This window comes from Struthio camelus, chromosome 17 (assembly GCF_040807025.1).
Source record: "Struthio camelus isolate bStrCam1 chromosome 17, bStrCam1.hap1, whole genome shotgun sequence".
NCBI lineage: Eukaryota > Metazoa > Chordata > Aves > Struthioniformes > Struthionidae > Struthio > Struthio camelus.
This window is the reverse complement of record NC_090958.1, coordinates 13,970,575-13,988,203: the sequence shown is the minus strand read 5'-3', so window position 1 is coordinate 13,988,203 and position 17,629 is coordinate 13,970,575. Positions and strand designations below refer to the sequence as shown.

At 39.5% G+C, this 17,629-nt stretch overlaps 2 protein-coding genes across 4 annotated transcripts in view; one reads left to right on the top strand and one right to left on the bottom strand.

Moving 5' to 3' along the window:
- ADGRD1 (adhesion G protein-coupled receptor D1) overlaps positions 1-17,629 on the top strand; it is a 171,162-nt gene that overhangs the window by 142,740 nt on the left and 10,793 nt on the right. The window lies entirely within an intron of this gene.
- Positions 435-17,629, bottom strand: part of LOC138061431 (uncharacterized) — a 345,010-nt gene continuing 327,815 nt past the window's right edge. For all 3 annotated transcript variants that reach the window (XR_011135176.1, XR_011135177.1, XR_011135178.1), the window contains 3 exons: positions 13,729-13,829; positions 4,509-13,142; positions 435-3,472 (listed from right to left, as the gene is read on the bottom strand). The gene's annotated coding sequence lies outside the window, so the exon portion shown is untranslated. The remainder of the gene's footprint in view (positions 3,473-4,508; positions 13,143-13,728; positions 13,830-17,629) is intronic.

Genomic DNA, 17,629 nt, shown 5'->3' with positions numbered 1-17,629 from the left:
CACCTCTGAGGCCTTTTGGTGTCAGGCTCATAACTGAGCAGAGATTAACTTAGGAGATTGCCACAAAAAGATGCGGTTCTGAGCCAGGATGATATCAGTTAGAAAAGATATTTATTGTTAGGAGGAGTGGTAGGCCTGGCGTGTATTTAGTTTCCCTAAAGATTAAGTTACTTGGCAACGCAAGTGGCTATTACCAACAAGGGCTTGTTTCTCTTGGCAACAGACAGCAATAAACTGATGTAATTATTTACAGTAATCGTTCCTGATTTTCCATATGGCAACAGGTCCTCTCGGCATGCTGACTCAAATGTGACTGCAAAATATGTACCAGAGTAAGCCAGCGCTTAGCGCTGAGTGCTACTGCCATCGGGTGCGTGCGCTGGCCAGGGAGTTTTAGAAGGCCTCCTGGAAGTAAAACGCCTCAGAAACGGCTTTAGTCAGACGTCATACATTTGTTTCAAGCTGAATTTTCTCAGCACCATTTGACTTTATTTATTGTATTGTTATATTATTTTTCGATTGCGTTTATTTCACAAAAGCTTGCACTTCGTGTTTGAAAGCAAAATTAGAAAAGGGCGTTTAAAAAAAAAATTCTTTTTTAAAAATCATAAAATGTATTAATTCACGTTCTAGCCAGTTCACATTCCCCCCAGAATGAGGAGCAGTACGTTATGGGCTGATTGACCTTTCAGGTTCAGATGCTGCTTGTCACAATGAAGATATCAGACAGCATCTTGCTGATCATTTTATTCTCGTTTTAGAGATACAGGTGTGGGTTTTTTTTTTTTGGACTAAATAATAATACTCCCAAAATAAAATATTGGATAAACTGCAGAAGCATAGAAGAGTAAAGGTTATATGGATACAATACATGAACTACAGACAAAAAATAGTTTAAGGCCCAACCAATTATTTCTTCAAATTAATTTCATGAATTAATCAGTATATGGTCAGAGATGTTAATTAATGAATAATAGACTCCTGTGACAGTCTGGATAGTAAAACATATGGTAGATGCAGGTTTTCACTGGGTGTGAAAATGGTCACTTTTTAGCATTTGAAACTTCAGTTCTTTACAAACAGTTTATTGGTAGGAACTGAGCAAGCAGTTATTAACAGCTCCCATTTATTATTTGAATTTACTTGAGAACATATGTTTTTGCCTTGTGTTCCGAGGCATATTGAAAGCAAATATATAGCACATGAGCTGTGACAGTTGTGACTGATTATATTTTTATTAGATAAGAAGCTATTGGCTCAGCAAAATAATTTTGTATATTAATTCAGATGCTGATTTCTGAGAATGTTTTGCATCCTGGGAACAGCTTTTCCACTAAAAAAAGCTTGTTTGAACGTCTTTTGTCTTTACAGAATGCTGAAGCAAATACCTTGAAACATATAAATGTGCATACACCCCATTTGTTTACACTATCCATCCTTCTTGACTGGGTCCTCGATTAGAGGTGTAATTAATTATATGGTTGTGTTTAAGTATATGAGTAGTCTCTCTTTGAGCTTAATGCAATTAAAGCAGATTAGTTTAATGGAATTGCTCACGTGCTCAAAGAGGCACATGATTACGTTTCTGAGTTATGGACCATTTGAAATCTTTCTCTCACTTATTCCCGCTGCATGTAAATTCTTAATTCCTCTCTTATGCAATCAGTTACTCTTATTAGGAAATAAATGGCTTTTCTCTTGCTGCCTTACCCCTTCAAAGTCTCACTGATGTGGGAAGAGTTGCGTAGCTGTTACTGTGAGAAAGGATGTCTAGTGTGACTGCCTGTTACCAGCGTGCACATTTCATTACGCAAAAAGGGGACTCTTCCCTAGTTAAGTCTCTCATAGGCAGCTGTTTGATCACATAAATTACATGGCTCTTGGATTACTAGGGTTAAAGTAAAGTATAATACTATTTTCGTAGACCTTAGTCTTGCACTAAGACTAAGAGGAATTGTAACAGAGGAAGAAATGCAAAGCACATTTCTGTACCTCTGTTCCAGTAATGGTTTTAGTCTAGAAGCAAAGGTACCAGGCTTAGCAATATCACTGTGCTTCCACAGCTTATTCACTTTTGAATCATGTTTGTCCTGAAAAGACAAAGTTTCATTAACTTAAATCTCGATTAAATTGCCAAGTCCAAATCTTCCTGAATGCTTTCTCACTGCTTGCTCTGAAATAGCCCAATGAGTTGGAAAAATCTGTATCATTTTTATAAAGTGTACACTTCAGAAGGTAGTGAACCAGAAGTGATAGCTATCATAACCATCCATGGACAAAGCAAGTACAACATAATTAGCAATATTTCTTAGCTTTTTACTCCATTCCTTATTTCATTTTACTCATTTCCTTCGTCCCTCAAAGCTCAGTCTTCACTCAGTAGAATAATGAAACGGTCTGTTTGTTCTCTACTGAGGAGCAGGAATAACATTTTTTCTGTTTAGTTAAATTAATGACTGAAATTTGGAATGAAAGGCAGTGCTTCAGTGCATGGGAGCAAAACAGAGTTTCAAGAAAAGCTAAACAGGGCAACCGAGTAATGTAAGCTGTTGTATTAGTTCTTTCTACATTTTTGAATATGAGATAAACCACTTTGGATGATGCTGAAGAGATAACAGGGTGTATAGGTTTAATGTGAAGCCATTCCTTGTTTTAAGTTAGTGGAGGGGGAAAAAAAAAAGGCTGTACAGAAAGATTTTCCTTCTGACAGATATAACTAAAAGCGTGCTCTCCTCTGACAGCTCATAAGGCTGCAAACATCTGCATGGTTTAACCGTGTAATTGGCCATTCCAAACCACTTTACAAAGCCATCCGTTATATCCCTGCAGCACGCTGAACACACTATAGCAAATTGCTCATCCATTTAATCAATGATCCATTCCACACCGTAACTCCGTATCAGTGTTTTACTTTGTTTATAAACATACCCTCTGCCTTTCAGCCCAGTCACCTTTTGTCTCAGATTATGGTGGTGCACATCACACCTCCAGAATAGCGCTGCTAGCGTTGGTGCTTTTATCATCAGACATTACTCTGCAAGATACTGTGTATTTGTTGCACTTAGTTCCTGTGATTCAGTGCCTGTTTCATGCCGTTTGGAACACCAAGACATCTCTTTCTAAGGATTATTTCCAGCTGTTCATTTTCACAGAATCCATTTGTCAGTCACAGCATTGGCTTGAAGCAAACTCTAAAATAGTTCTTCTACCAAAGGAGATACTACAACCACACTCCATAACTAAATTCCAGCTTTTTATGATAGCACAAGCAAATTTTTTTTTTCCCTCCTCCCCCCCCCCCCCCCCCCACAGCAGGATTGAGGATGATCTGCAGCCAAACTTTTCTGAAAGTTCATGGGGATTCAAGATCCACGGCACTAGCAAATATGTTCCGTGCTTTGCCGGGTGACAGATGCTATAGCTGCAACCCTTAGAGACACTTAAATGTTCCAAATCCTTGCTTTTCTGTGTTCTGTGGAGAAAGAAAAGATCTTTTGACATTTGCTGAAGGAGATCCATCCATTATAAAGAGCAGCCTGTCAGGTCATAGCTGCTTTCAGCAATTCTTTTTCTTGACAAATTCTAATTGTGTAAGGAAATCGTGTTCTTTGAACATGGCTTGAAACAGCATGAGCCATGCACCTCATGGAAACCCTTGGAAGGAAGAGAGTGACTGGCAATAAAGGAAATTTTTTCATTAAAATGAAAATATTACACAATGACAATTAGTGAGCTGAAGTGCTAATGCAAATGATAATGTCTTAAGTCTAATTAAATTTTTGGCTCATTGAATATGACAAATACAAATGCAGTTTGGGTATCTCCTTATTTGACTCAGGCTTTTAGACTAAAAATACATGGGTTTGAATATAGGCAATGAGCGTGTTAATGAGGAGTGCTAATCTTTTGGGAACCATGACAGCAATGGCAGTGCTTTCTTTGCTGCAGAAGCTAACAGACTGGGAGAAGGGCTCCACTCCACACTATAATAATGCCAGGCACATTTTGGGCACTGCCCTGTGGCTGCATGGACAGGCCTCAGCACCCTCTCAAGCAGCACTATTGATCACTCTTGCAGGCTGGCCACATCCTTAGTTTAGGTTCTTAGGTTATTCAGTGTAATCCTTATATAATGCACTCTACTGAACTTTTTGTGTGCTTCTTGTCCTTAGCTAGGCCAGGGTTCCCCTCACTTTCCCTCCCTGAGCACTGTGTTCCAGATGTCTCCAAGCTTCTTCCAGTAATAGCTCAAAAGTCTAAGCAACAAAATAAGATTGAATTGCTCGGGGTGGGGAGGGGGGTGAGGGGACGGGCTAGGATGTAGCATAGAGGAGGGGTGATAACAACTTCCAAGTATATAAAACATTGCTCCAGGGAGTTGACTACTTTTTGTGACCACTGCAAAAGGGACAAATTTAAATAGTAATAGGCTTAAATTGCTGAAAAATGCAAATATCTTCAGGCTTCCACTTGTGGGAAGAGGATAGGAAAACAATGATGCTGCTCACCTGGGGAGCTGCTGAGTTTGTCACTTAATGGCTTTCAGAAGTGGTTGGACAAACATCTGTCAGGACTAACTTCTGATGTCAGGCATGAGAACTGATCCTGTCTTGTGGCAGATAGCTGGACAAGAAGACATTATGAGTCCCTTCCAGAGTCTTGGCTGACTTCTTTTGAACCATCATCTTTTATAGCATTTGGTTTCCATCCATTGTCTCTCCTTACACAGGATTTACAGCTCAAGGGTGGCCAAGGCCTGTTGCTTGTAGGCTTCAAAAGACCAAGCAACTCTGATACTCATGCTTAGTCCGTGCTCTGTTAGGAAAGATACTAAGACACAACCTTAACAGTGATTAAAAAAAAGAAAGGGTACATCCTCCTGACAGCTTAGCTAGGCTGCAGACTGCTGATGCCCCTATCTCTGAGCCACCAGTCCCTGAGAAGAGAATGACAGTAAGAGGTTTCACTGTATAAGGCTGGGATTTCTGAAGCGCCCACCTCAAGAGAAGTTAAGCAAGCAGCAGATGGTTATTTCTATTAGAGCTCTTTGAAAAGGCTACCCTTAATGCTTTAAAGTGTTTTTGGGTGAAGGCTGGGGGGGGGGGGGGCAGGTTCTTAGGGAAAGCCACCCTATCAACCCCGATAGATGGTAAATGCTGTTACTGGAGGTGAAAGAGTTTCTCTGCAGGAAATTGAGGCTGCACTAGATTGAGACAAGGATCAAATTAGGATTTATATAGCATTTAATGGGAACAAAATTCTGTGCTAGCCCCATGCCTAAGGTTGGCTTGCACCCTGCAAGAGTTCCTGAAGCGTCTTTTGCATACACAGGAGTCAGGTCCGCGATGTTAGTGGTTTGATACTGTGACATAAAGGAACAAAGCAGGTGTTGGGATTTTTTCCCAAAGTTATCTAAAAAGGACATGACTTCTTTAATTTGTCTAAACATTTGACACACTCAAAGCTTTATCTTTAAGTCTACACATATTTAGTTGCTAGCATAAAGGGCATGTTCTTTTTTTTTTTTTTTTTTCCTTGATTGAAGATGCTCATGCTGATTTACTGGCATATCTTCCTGTACTTTCACATATGTAGATTTTATTTCATTCCACTGAAAGGATCAGTGGCTAGTCAAGCATCTCATTTATAAATAGCTCAATGTTTTTTAGAGGAACTAATGCATTAGCACAAATTCTCTCCTAGATTTCAAAACTCAATTTTCTTGATGAAAACTACAATTATTGCAGTTAAACGAATCTGTCTGGCATATCAATCATTAATAAACTATTATAGCTGCTTCAGATGAATGAATCCTCTGGAAGCACTGATATCTATAAAGGCTGCTTCAGGAGCCTACCTGAACATCTGTTCATTCGGAAATGGGTTTTTTTCAGAGTAATACCATTTACAGAGCAGGATGGTTTGGAGGACGTTGCTTGATACTCCAGAGACAAAAGTATCTGCTGCTGACTTGTTGTGTGACCTTTGGAAAGTCATTTAACCTTTCTTTTTTTTCCTGTTTCTCACTCTCTCTTTCTTTCCCCTATTCCCCTCCTCTTTTTTTTAATCTTTTATCTTTTTTTTTAAATCATGCTGTGCTTTGTCATGTGTCTTAGGAGTTAGGGCCTCCATTCCTTAGGAGCCTAACATAAGTTCAGTGGGGTTTAACTCTTCCGTTGTACCAATATGGATTTGGGCTCCTGTGCCTCTTAGAAGTATACTAATAGAAATGCTCCCTCAGCTTTTGAAGTACACTATGAAAAGAAAGATCACTGAAACTCACATTGGTGTTTTAAAAAAATGCCCTAATTTGTCAAAAGCCCCTAATTGCTTTTATATTCCAATCCTTTAGTATCTGATTTTGAGGCATGAAAATGCCAGTAGGAGGACTGTGTTGTATGAGTCAGAGCTTTATGCATGGTACCAGAGTAACAATTAAATGCTGATCGTTCATCATGAAATGGTACAATTCACTGTGAATAGCAATAATGTCAAGAATTTGCTCGAAGTGTTACATTTACATCCTTGGTCCATTTATAATCCTAGAACTCTGTGTCAGCCTTATGCAGAATAATAAGACAAATATTATAGTTATGCCATTGCATAAAGTAAACGCTTATTTAAATAAGTACCTTGTGCGGAGCTGTTGGCAACTATGTAAATCACTACGCAGTCTGACACAGCTCTTAGCTAAATGTAATTTACATATTTTCCCTACAATGCTCTCTCCAAATAAAATAAAATAAATGAAAAATACAGGTAATTACACTAGAAAAAAAAATCTTATTTTAGTATCTAAAAGTTTGAAAGGATTTTTGATTCTATCTTCAGATAACTAAAAAAATCTCATTAACTCTAGCAAGATTATAGGTGTTTTGGAAATAGAAATTGCAAATTACACACAATTCTTTTCAAGTGAAAAAGAAATTAGGAACATATACATTAATAGAAGAAATGGAATAAAAAAACACTTTTAATTTGAACTGATATAAAAGATAATTAAAAGGCCAGTTAATTCAGACCAAAATTAGGAGTACAAGAATGTAAAAAATAGTGAGACGTTTGAAGTGATATATTGTAATCACCCTATGAAGAGCCATGTTCTTTAATTCTACACTGTTTATTATCCCCAGTGAGTCTCACATACCTTGTTCAGCAGCCCTCTCAAGTTACTTGCCTTATTTCAATAAAGACATTTAAAAAAAAAAGGAATATCCAATATACGGTAACAGAACAAAGAAGCCCTGGCTGTTCTCATATAACTAGAAATAATAATAATGACTCAGATTACTTGTTCAAAAAGGTAAGCAGCATGAGACAGACATAAATATGTCTGGACTAGAATTAAGGAGGCTTGTGGTGAGCTATTGTTCGGGCTCACTGTACAGAACAGGAGAACTGGCAAATTCGCAGTAGACTAAAAAGCTAGGAAATTAAAAAAGAGATGCGCACAGAGGCTATTTTTCAATTTCATACTACACATGGAACTGCAACAGCACGCAGTACTGCAGCATCTTATTAAAGCTTGAGACGCTCCCAAAAACCAGCTGGCTCCCCGGCCGGCCCGGCCCCCTGCACCCGCCACCTCGTGGCTCGCAGTGTTGGGACGTCCCCCGTGGAGCTGGGATCGGGGCGGGGGGGGGGGAAAGGGGAGGCTGCTCCTCCAGCCCCCGAGCCCGGCCACTCTAAGGCCGTCGCGGAAGCAGGCAGATTTTCCATAGGGTGCTGGGAGCGCATAATGGGGGGGTGGCTGAAGTCAAGCCATTTAGTAAAGTGCCTTCACTTTGAGAAATCAGAACATACTTTGTGGGAATCTTTCTGCTCTTTTGCTGGGCATTGCTGTAAGTAATATAGCATCAGCTGTGACGTTAACTTTGCTAACCATGATGAAAGCTGTATGTTGCCTCATTTCTTTAAAACCAGCTTAACGAGAACTCGAGTTCCTCACATCGTTGCAGTATTGCTTAGCTGAGTGCTTCTGTGCAATTCTGTGTTACCTCAGAAGCACCAGTCACTAGCAGTTTTTATAAACCTTACAGTCGTAAGGTAGTACGACTGTAGTTGTATTCTAGCAATTTTTTTTTTCTTTCGCTCCTTGAGGTACATTTGAGAGAGGCGCTCAAGCAAGTATATGGCTATTTATTTTCCAGTACTGCAGTTAAAGCTCATATGAACCATTACACAGAAAATTACTTTCTTTTCCTTCTCAGTTTATACGCCTGACCTTGACAGCGTTGCTGTTCACTCATACTGTTGCCATGGAAATGGGAGAACGATCTTTCTGTTGCTATCAATGCATAATTAAGGGTCACTGAGACCATTCAGGTCAAGAGATCATTTTCTGAGTTCAGCTCCTCCCGGGTGAATGTTATTCTACAGAAATTTTACGTATGGGCTGATGTGACTGTTATTCTGTCATCCTAAATTAAACTATGAGCCCCACTGACTTCAAGATAAGAGACTGAAATATTTGCCAAATCTACAGATTTCCAATAAACATCTCTGCGAGGCTGCTTTCTCTGTAGGTTCACGGCTACACAAAACGATCAAGCCATGAAGTGTGTTGCCACTTGTCAGCTGAACAGTGGTTCCTGCCTGTGTGATTGCTCCTGCCCATTTCAAATTGTGTAAAATATAATCACGTATACTGGTAAAAGCCCCCAGTGACAGACATTTTAGTCTCCCCAGGGTGTAGCTGTTTCAGAGCCTTTTCTCCTAATGGCTACTTTGGAGAGCCTGACGTTTCTACAAGGGCAGTTTACAATTAAAGGACAAACAGCAGCCTGGCCTTTCTCCCATGAACATCAACAACAGGTTCTTTCTTTCTCCACTGAAGAAAACTTACATATTCAGAGCCTGTCCCTTTTTTCCTGGGCCATGCTTTCTAGATGTTCATTGCTGTACTCCACATTTTTCCTGGAATACAGTATTCCCAACCCATACCCAGCTCAGGCATGATCAGTGCAGAGCACAGAGTAGCAGCTACTTCATGTTTTTAATGTATGCTGTTCCTGGGTTGACATCCCAGAGCAGTAAGAATTTTTTTTGCAATGGCATTATGTCACTGACTGCAGTTTTACAAACTTACTCTCTATTTCATTATTCATTAAAGGAAGCTGGTTCCATGTTAACAACTAATGCTGTGCCTTGGACAATTCTTTCATTGTTTAGGAAAAACATCCCATTCACCCCTTCCCACCCCACAAGGTGGCCCCATCCACCTTGCCTTCCTAGTTTAGCAAGTGAAAGCAGATATGAGATATCATACTATTCCCATTTCTTTTTTGTCTTTTTAATGCACATTTTCAAAAGATCTGTTTCCCATAATTTCTGGCTCTCTGAGCAGATCTACATTTTGTGATACACCCTTCCCCCCCACCCCGGCATGTCCCTTCTGAACAAGTTGTGCCCTTTCATATCAGTATTCCAGTCATATGAATTCGTCCATCAGCGCTCCGATATGGCGAACGCTGTGAGGTCCTTTTCGTAACTTCGCTAATTTGACAATCCCTCTTTATTTGCACGGGGTCTGTCAGCTTGGTTTACTGCTGGGAAAACAAAGATTTGCGCTGCATGATATAACAACTATAAAAAAGATTCAGATGGCTGTAAATAGCACAATAAGACTAATTTCAGTGTATTGTTTCAAGATGACTCATGGAGATTTAGCCAATTAAAAGTAGCAAGGGTTGGGCTAATACAGGTTCATGCTTTAAACTGAGAGTATACCTAGGGACAGACTATACAGAAAGCTGTCATGAGATCCAAGTCCTGCACTGGGATCTTTCAAACTAGATAAACAATGGAGTATATAGTGGAAGAAATAATTAGGTGCAAATGCTGCAGAAAAGAAGTAACGACATATAACCTGGGCCATCTGGCACCCATAGGCTGGATCTAGCCCATAGAGACATTTCCATTGCTTGCCCTTGGAAAAGACAGGTAATGAGTTTTCTGGCAACAAGCCGTTGTAACAAATTCCTGCTCCTGGGGTGAGTCCAACACAGAGCTAGGCACAAGGTCCATGTCAGAAGAAGGGCAGAGACTGAAGGAACATCTGTTTTCACATATGCAGAGCCTCCACAACAGCCAAGGTTAGATTATCCTATTAATTATATCCTATTAATATCCTATTAACTCCTCTAACTGACATTATGGCCATATTTTGTGAATTAATTATTTGATATCTTTTGCTTGTCTGTCCTAACAATATAATTCCATCACTATTTTCATCCCAGGACTATTTGATTGCTAACTCTACACGGATTAAAAAAACAATTCCCCCTGAATAATTTTTGTTGTTTGGTTGTGAGGCAAAAAGTTACTACTTTGTTGAGTGCTTGCTCTGTAAGGTGCAATCTCAAAACAAGAGGACAATTTGACCTCTGGAAATAAACTGATCCTAATAATGGCATACTATATAAAAAAGACCTGACCCATTAAAATATTACAATGCACTTTCTTTTTAAAAACAACAAACTGATCCCTCCAGACATTCCAGTGAATCTGTATTTGTGAAACTATTAAAGAACCCCTAAAATGAAAGTGGATAATATTTTCCTGTCTTTTTTTTCTCTTACCCCCTTGGAAGTAATTCTAGAATCAACTGTTAAAGAGGAACCAAGCACTGCAAGAGCTACGGAAAATGAACAATTTGTGTTTAAGAAATCAATAAGTCTTCACTATTGTAAGGATCAGGGCCTGCCTTATTTATGTATTTATTTAAATACTAGCGTTCATTTTCCACAAGGATTTCTGAGTATCTGATTTTTTTTTTTTTTTGGCTTCTGGCCATAGTCATCAATACCAGCTGCTGGGAAATTTGTTCTCCCATCACCCAGTGTTAAGTCTCTCAATAAACTTTTCCAGCAGGTGTGCTATTTAAATTTCCAAAAAATTTAATGTGTGACTGCAATAAACAGTCAACTGTCTATTTTGGTTTTAAGGGAATGGACCACTGATTGATTGCCCAATTACTACAAGTGATTAAAAGACTATCACTGCTAGCCTATGATGGTACTAGGCACATCTTAAGTGTTCATCGAACTGGAAAGAGATATATTGCTTGCTATTTTAGATTATTATGGGAAGAGAGAAACACATCTTCAGTTACACTGGGGCTATTCCGGGGGGTAAAGTGGTTCTCCTATAGAAGCAGAGCATTATGGGCAGCACGGAAGAGACCCAAATGCAAATTTTTGATGATTAAAGCACAAATATGTGTCAAGACCATTAACTAGCTAAAGCTCCCAACACAGACAACATAGTCTTCATCTTCACTAAGAACAGAGATGCTTTGGGTGTCTCATGGGAATATATGTTCTACCAGATATCCTGTGGTACAAAGACTCCAAGGACAGATACTATCTTTATCTCTTTGTCCAAAGACAATTATAAACACTCCTCAGCTGGATGAGGGACACCTCTGCTGTGAAAATACGCTCTTACTATTTTCTTTGATGACTCAATAGTAAAGTTCAGTGGAAAATTAGCTTTAACCTTGGGCTTGGGGACTGAGAAGCAGAGAAAGCTATCTCAGCACCAGTGCAATGAGAGCGGCTGTGTCAAAAACAATGTTGAAAAGAGTGGAATTTTTAGAGAACGAATGGAAAAATCCCAATGCAAAGACAGTTCCCCTGGGCAAATCCTAATCACTGGAAATCCAGCTTTCAAGGACGTTACCTGCGAATTGTTCATATTCTTTTAATGGCTTGAGTTAAAGAAAAGGGGAGGGATATGTTTTAGTTAAGCCCTTATTACTTTCTTTGGAAAGTTTTTTTTTTGTGTGTGTATGTGCAATTTTAGGATAACAAAGTGATTCAGAAGAGAAGGGACTTGATATGTAAGAGGCCTTAGCAAGGCATGTATTCTTAAATCCCCTGCTAGGTGCTGAAGTCAAAAGTCAGTGCTGCCATCCCCTAGAATTGCCTTCTCAGCATTAAAATTCTTAAGGTACTTCCATTTCTGGTCATGCCTGTAATTTTGTCAGGCCTCACGGAGTTTTGAAGGGAGACTTGGATTGCAGTCCCCGCTGCACTTAATATAAAATAGGAAATATTAATAAAGCAAGGATTAGACAAGACCCTTCTTTCTCAGGAGAGGCCCTCACATTGGGTCTGTGACCCAATGAATATTCAGTTATTCTGTATAAGGAGAACAAGAACAGGTGCAATAGGAGAGGATGACCATCAAGGCAGTACTCAAAATGCTCCTCTGGAAGAAGGGAACTGCAGTCCCTTGGGCAGAAGAATATTTTTAACCCAGACCTCCTATATTCTAGGCAAATGCTGTATCTCCTGATCTCATCAGTGAAAGGGGAGTCATCCCACTTATGTGGCTAAGAAAAGGAGCTTAACCCTCTTCGTATGCTTGAAGGAGAAGGGCTCAGGTATCTAACTGCAGGGACAAATCTACTGCTCCAAACAGAGTAATACCCACAGTGAGAATAATAGGAGTCCCCAAAGACACTGCAGGACAGTGTGTGGAAGATCAATATGCCAGCCACAAAATTACTGCTGACTCAGAAGGAAAACCAGACCTAAAGGAGTGCTAGGCTGCGTGTTTCACTGAGCCAGCCCTCATGCTAGTGATAAGGGTCACCCTCAGCGGCAAGGGAGCATGAGAGAGGGCAGGCTGCAAGGAAATCCCTATGGCTTTAATCCAGAGAGAAGAGAGGGCATGCACACTGGTGAACATACATGTGCACTGTCAAACTAGAAATTTTAATTAATTCAAACACTTAAAATAATGTTTTAAACACCTACAAATACATTGCACACTGCACTCTTATTTAAAAGAATTTCTCATTGCTGGGATGTCAAATTGTTTTTCATTAGCAAATCAAAATTAAAGCATTCCACCTCCCCACAAGCATGCTATATTACACACTAGCAAACTAGAACCTACTTTAATTCCTGAGCTGGAGACTGAAGAAACTGATGGCACTTTGGAAGAAAAGCAACTCATTCATAGACCAGCCAGTTTCAAAGATGAGCATTGCAGCTCCTGCCAGCTAGATGCTAGGTGCTCAGAGGAGCCTTTCTTATTTCATCTGCTGTATAGGAATCTAAAGCAGCTCCAGCTTCTGGGATGACTTATGAGATGTGCCACTGCTTCAGCAGCATCTTCCTTCCTGTGAGCATCTATGGTGAAAGGGCTGATTATTGTACAAAGAGCTTAACAGAAAAGGAAAAATGCTCCCCATGTCCCTCCCTTCCCACTGTCATGATAAAAAACAATCTGAAATTAGGTGCTACTACAGCCTAGATTTCCCCCCCCCCCCCCATCACCACAATACTTTTCACTAGCAGCATCTTTCCCAGATTATAAGTGGCATCTGCCAAAAAAAAAGAAGAAAGAAAAAAAGCTCTGAAGTGTGCATGAGCATTACTTACTCAGCTTCACAAAAATCACTTTGAAACTTGCAATGAAACACAGCAGTGCTAAGTTAGCATGGGATCTGAGAGATTTTGACCCTTAGACCTGTTCTGAGACTCTGCCGAGCTCCTCACATCATTCATGGTGTACTACACTGATGTGACTTTAGTTATTTTACATTTAGGAGTGAAAAAGAACTTGATCCTGTAGACTCCAAATGGTAACAGCGGGCTTTGGATCAGGCTGACTGTTGTGAATGTACCTGCTGTTGTTCACTGCCTAGGTCGCTCAAAGAGATGAGTTATTCTTAGTGCTCCTCCATCTCCCTGGTTGTGGTGGGTGGCAACTCACCTCCTAAATTGCTCAGTCTTGGCCTTGCTCCTTGGAGAATCCAGGGGGGACGAGCAGGTAATAAACGCTTTGTGCACTCGCAAATGCCATGGTAGGAAGAACTGCCATTCCCCAGACATCGCCAGGAATGAAATCCCAAACGCAGGTCAGAAGGAATATAAAAGGTATGTATTAGAAACACTGCTGAATTGAATGAAAAAAGTTTTCATAACCAAAATTGCTAATCAGGGTTTCACAGCAGTTGTCCAGCTTTTTTTTGTAGCAAATGGGAAACAGAGGCTAAATTCACTTTTCCCGGTGTTAATCCAAGATGTTTGTTAAAGGCTTTTTTTTGGTTTGTTTTTAAAGCACATACATAGGGTAACATTGAGCGTGTCTTGTGAAGGGTTTTGGAAACAAGAGAGAAATTTCAGTTAAAAGAGGCCTATTTACCAGGGTAACAATTTTGATGAATTGTTGTGATGGAATTTTGCTTTTATAGACAGTATTTCCTCCAGCTATTATACAATTTTGGCCTATGGGTCTGAATTTAGTTCTTACTTCAGTAGGCATCATGACTGAAAAGTTAGATGTCAGAAGTGTTAAAAGGATTAATTCTCCATAGGTAACCAATAAAATTGATTTGTGAATCAGGGGTTCCCTTTACAGAAGTAATAACGTTTTCTTTTTGCAAGCAGTGAAGTTTTTCTTGTGGCTGTCGGTGTAGTCATTCTGCATCGGTATAAGATATCGACAGTGTGCTCAGGGCAATAGCAGAAAAGGGCAGAGATTAAATAAGGGGAAGGGAGTAAGCTCAGTTGAGAAGGACTGTTCTAAACCAAGTGCAAATAAAATAAAACTATAAGACCCAAGCCTGCTCTTGGAAAAATGTTCTTGGTAACTTTATAACAGTGCAATAATTTTATATGATGTTAGTGATGAAAATATGTCTCAGAGGCTCTGAAACCTGTACTTCTTGCACATCAGGACTTCAACACATCTATGATAATTATCCATCTCAGAAAACTTCCTTCTGCTACTAAATGATTAGTCCTCAGTCATTGGATTTCATCTCAGACTGAGCAAAATGCATAGAAAAATGTCAAAATCCTGCATTGCATTGAGTGCTAAAACAAAAGCAACCAAACAAAAGCCAAATGAAGTTTGGAGTAGGTGATCGCTTGTGAGTAAGGTTTACTTCTCAAGCATAAGACCAGGAAAAGGGAAGAAGATTCTTTTTTTCAGTGCAAGACTTAAAGAGTGAATGCATGTTAGATGGACAGATTGATTTAGAGGTAATGAAGAAAGTTAATACTGTTCTTGCAAGAAGTATATCAGGATTTTCAGAAGACCGCCCCAACAACTGGATTCACGAACAGGTGCTCAAGTGAGCAGGACTATGCACTTCTAAGGAACAGCAATGGGTGCAGAGCAGCCTATGCACGTCTGACAGCACACTTTGGCACTGGGCAGTACCAACTCATTGCTGCTTGCTCTTTTCAATAAAAAAAAGCATACCAATCTGAATTAAATCAACTCAAGTGTCTGTAACTGAACAGTGGTTTCCAAATCTGTGCAGGCCACCCAAAGGGATTGCTATCATTGGGGCAGAATGAGAAACAGCCCTAAAAGCAGCCTGAATTGATAGCTACAGTAAGTACAGTTAGTAATATCCCAAAGGCTATTCCATATACCGTTAATATGAAGATGTAATCAGACTCAAGATAGCTTTGTATTTTCCACAAGTTGTCTGTATTCTTGAAGTAACAACAGGTACATACTTGAGGAAAAAGGAAAAAGAGGGAAGGGAAAAGAAAAAGAGGGAAGAAAAAAAGAAAAAGAGGGAAGAAAAAAGAAAAAGGGAAGAAAAAAGGGAAAAAATGAAAAAGGGAAGAAAAAAGGGAAGAAAAAAGAAAACAACAGAAAGGAGAAAAGAATTCCCTGTGCTAGCTTTTTGTTCTTCATTCATTCCAAGGCTGATAACTCAGTGTACATAGACACAGAGAGACAAAAAGCTCACAAAACTTAATGCTAACAAAACGCAGAGGAGCAACAACGTCTGAGCTTTTGACGGCATATAGGAGAAATAGGCTGTTAGGTTGCTTCCGATTCCAAAGGCCAGAGCCCAAAAAGGAGTATGCAGGAGAAACGTACAGGGACCTCTGCAAGGCAATGGCCTTTTTTTTTTTTTTATGTTTTCCATTATATTAGAACAGAAGGTCGAACAAAGATTTCAGCAAGGTTTGTAAAGTTCTGGTGGGGATCCCACTGGCCTCACTATCCTCAAAGTAAGAGCTGCCCCCTGCCCAGGAGTATTACTTCATCGTTTCACCAACTTCATTGATAGTATAAAAGATGTCACTATCATCCTTTGAGTTTTAAGGTTACATGCAATAAGTCATATATATTTTTTCTCCAAAAGCAACATGTTTGATTGCTTTCTGTGTCTTGGTGTACTAGAACTAATCAACTAAAATATTCAAGCAGCAAAAAAATGAGAATAAAAAAAAAAATGTATGTGCAGTGTGGCGGAATTAATGTGCCTAGTGGAACATTAACTTTTGAATTTCTAAGGGTTTTTTTTTTTGTGATTTTTAACCATGGTTAATGGTGTTCTGACACAGCATTTTACATTTAATATTTTTCTTTTGCAAAGTTCAAAGACAAAAATGAAATAAGGAAGGGGAGGGGTAAGTGGAAGAAAATAAAAGGACGAGGAAACAATAGAGCTGAGTTCTCTGCTCAGTGAGGAAAGTTCATAAACACCTTGAACTAATAATTCCATATATAGCGTGAAGTTCACAGCAGGCAGGCATAAAAAGCTATGCAATAATTAAGCAAAAAAGAGATAATGGGATTTAAGTGATACACAGGCAGAGTCGACCCTTAGATAGTCTTAGGTGAATTTCACCCCAGCTGGTTGCTCTTTTAAATGGGTGTGCACTGAGAGAGGCACACATATAGGTGCAAAAAAAAAAAAAAAATCCCATGCATCTGTATTCTGGCTTCATTTTTAACTATGCATTTCTGCTGCGTATGCTCTGGACCGTGTATTTAAAAATGAATGGTCTTCATTAATACCTTTTTTATTTGTATTTTTTTAAATATGTAAGATATTTGTGATGTCAAAGGCTCCTGAAAATGCAAACAGTGAGGAGGATTTTTAAAAACATTGAAATTAAGTACCTAACTCCTTTCTGTCCAAGACCACAAACTACAGATGAAGGTTTTTTGCTGAGACTTGAAAACATAATGAAAACTTATTTTTGGCAACAAACTGTCTAGGGAAAGTTATATTCCAAACTGCAAGTTCTACGAAAATTGAGCGAGTATGAAAACAAAAGCGGGAGGGGGAGGAGGTTGTACAGCCCTCCAGGTTTTACACGTGTAACTCTGTTTGGCATACCAATCACCTGCTATAGCAGGCTAGAGGGGACATCTCGACCATCACAGAAACTGAAAGTACCTAATCCATTTTTGGTGGGGTCAGGGGTCCTCCCCGAACCTGCCCTGAGTCCTGCCCAGATGCATTTTGCTGAAGTCTCAAGGGCCCTGTACAGGTCCTTGTGCACAAAGTGCACCGCCAGGTGTGCTCTGCTGGCGCTTCCCCAGTGGAACACATGTCTTATGTTACAGTTGAGGTGAAGAACTTTAATCTCAACAGGGAAAAGAACAAAAATAATAAAGCCCCACCATCCTCGATTCATGAAAATAAACTTGTATCACTGAGCTGTTCTAGAATTGTACCCTTTTAAATGTATATCATAATTGAATAAGAGAACTCAAGTTTTATTGTATTCCTTCATTTTCTGGCTGAACAGATTCTTTGCAGAATTAAATTGAATTGTATAGAAATATTCATGGCTAAGGACATTAAGATACTTATCAATATGGAGGTGGGGGAACCCTGACTCCAGCTGTC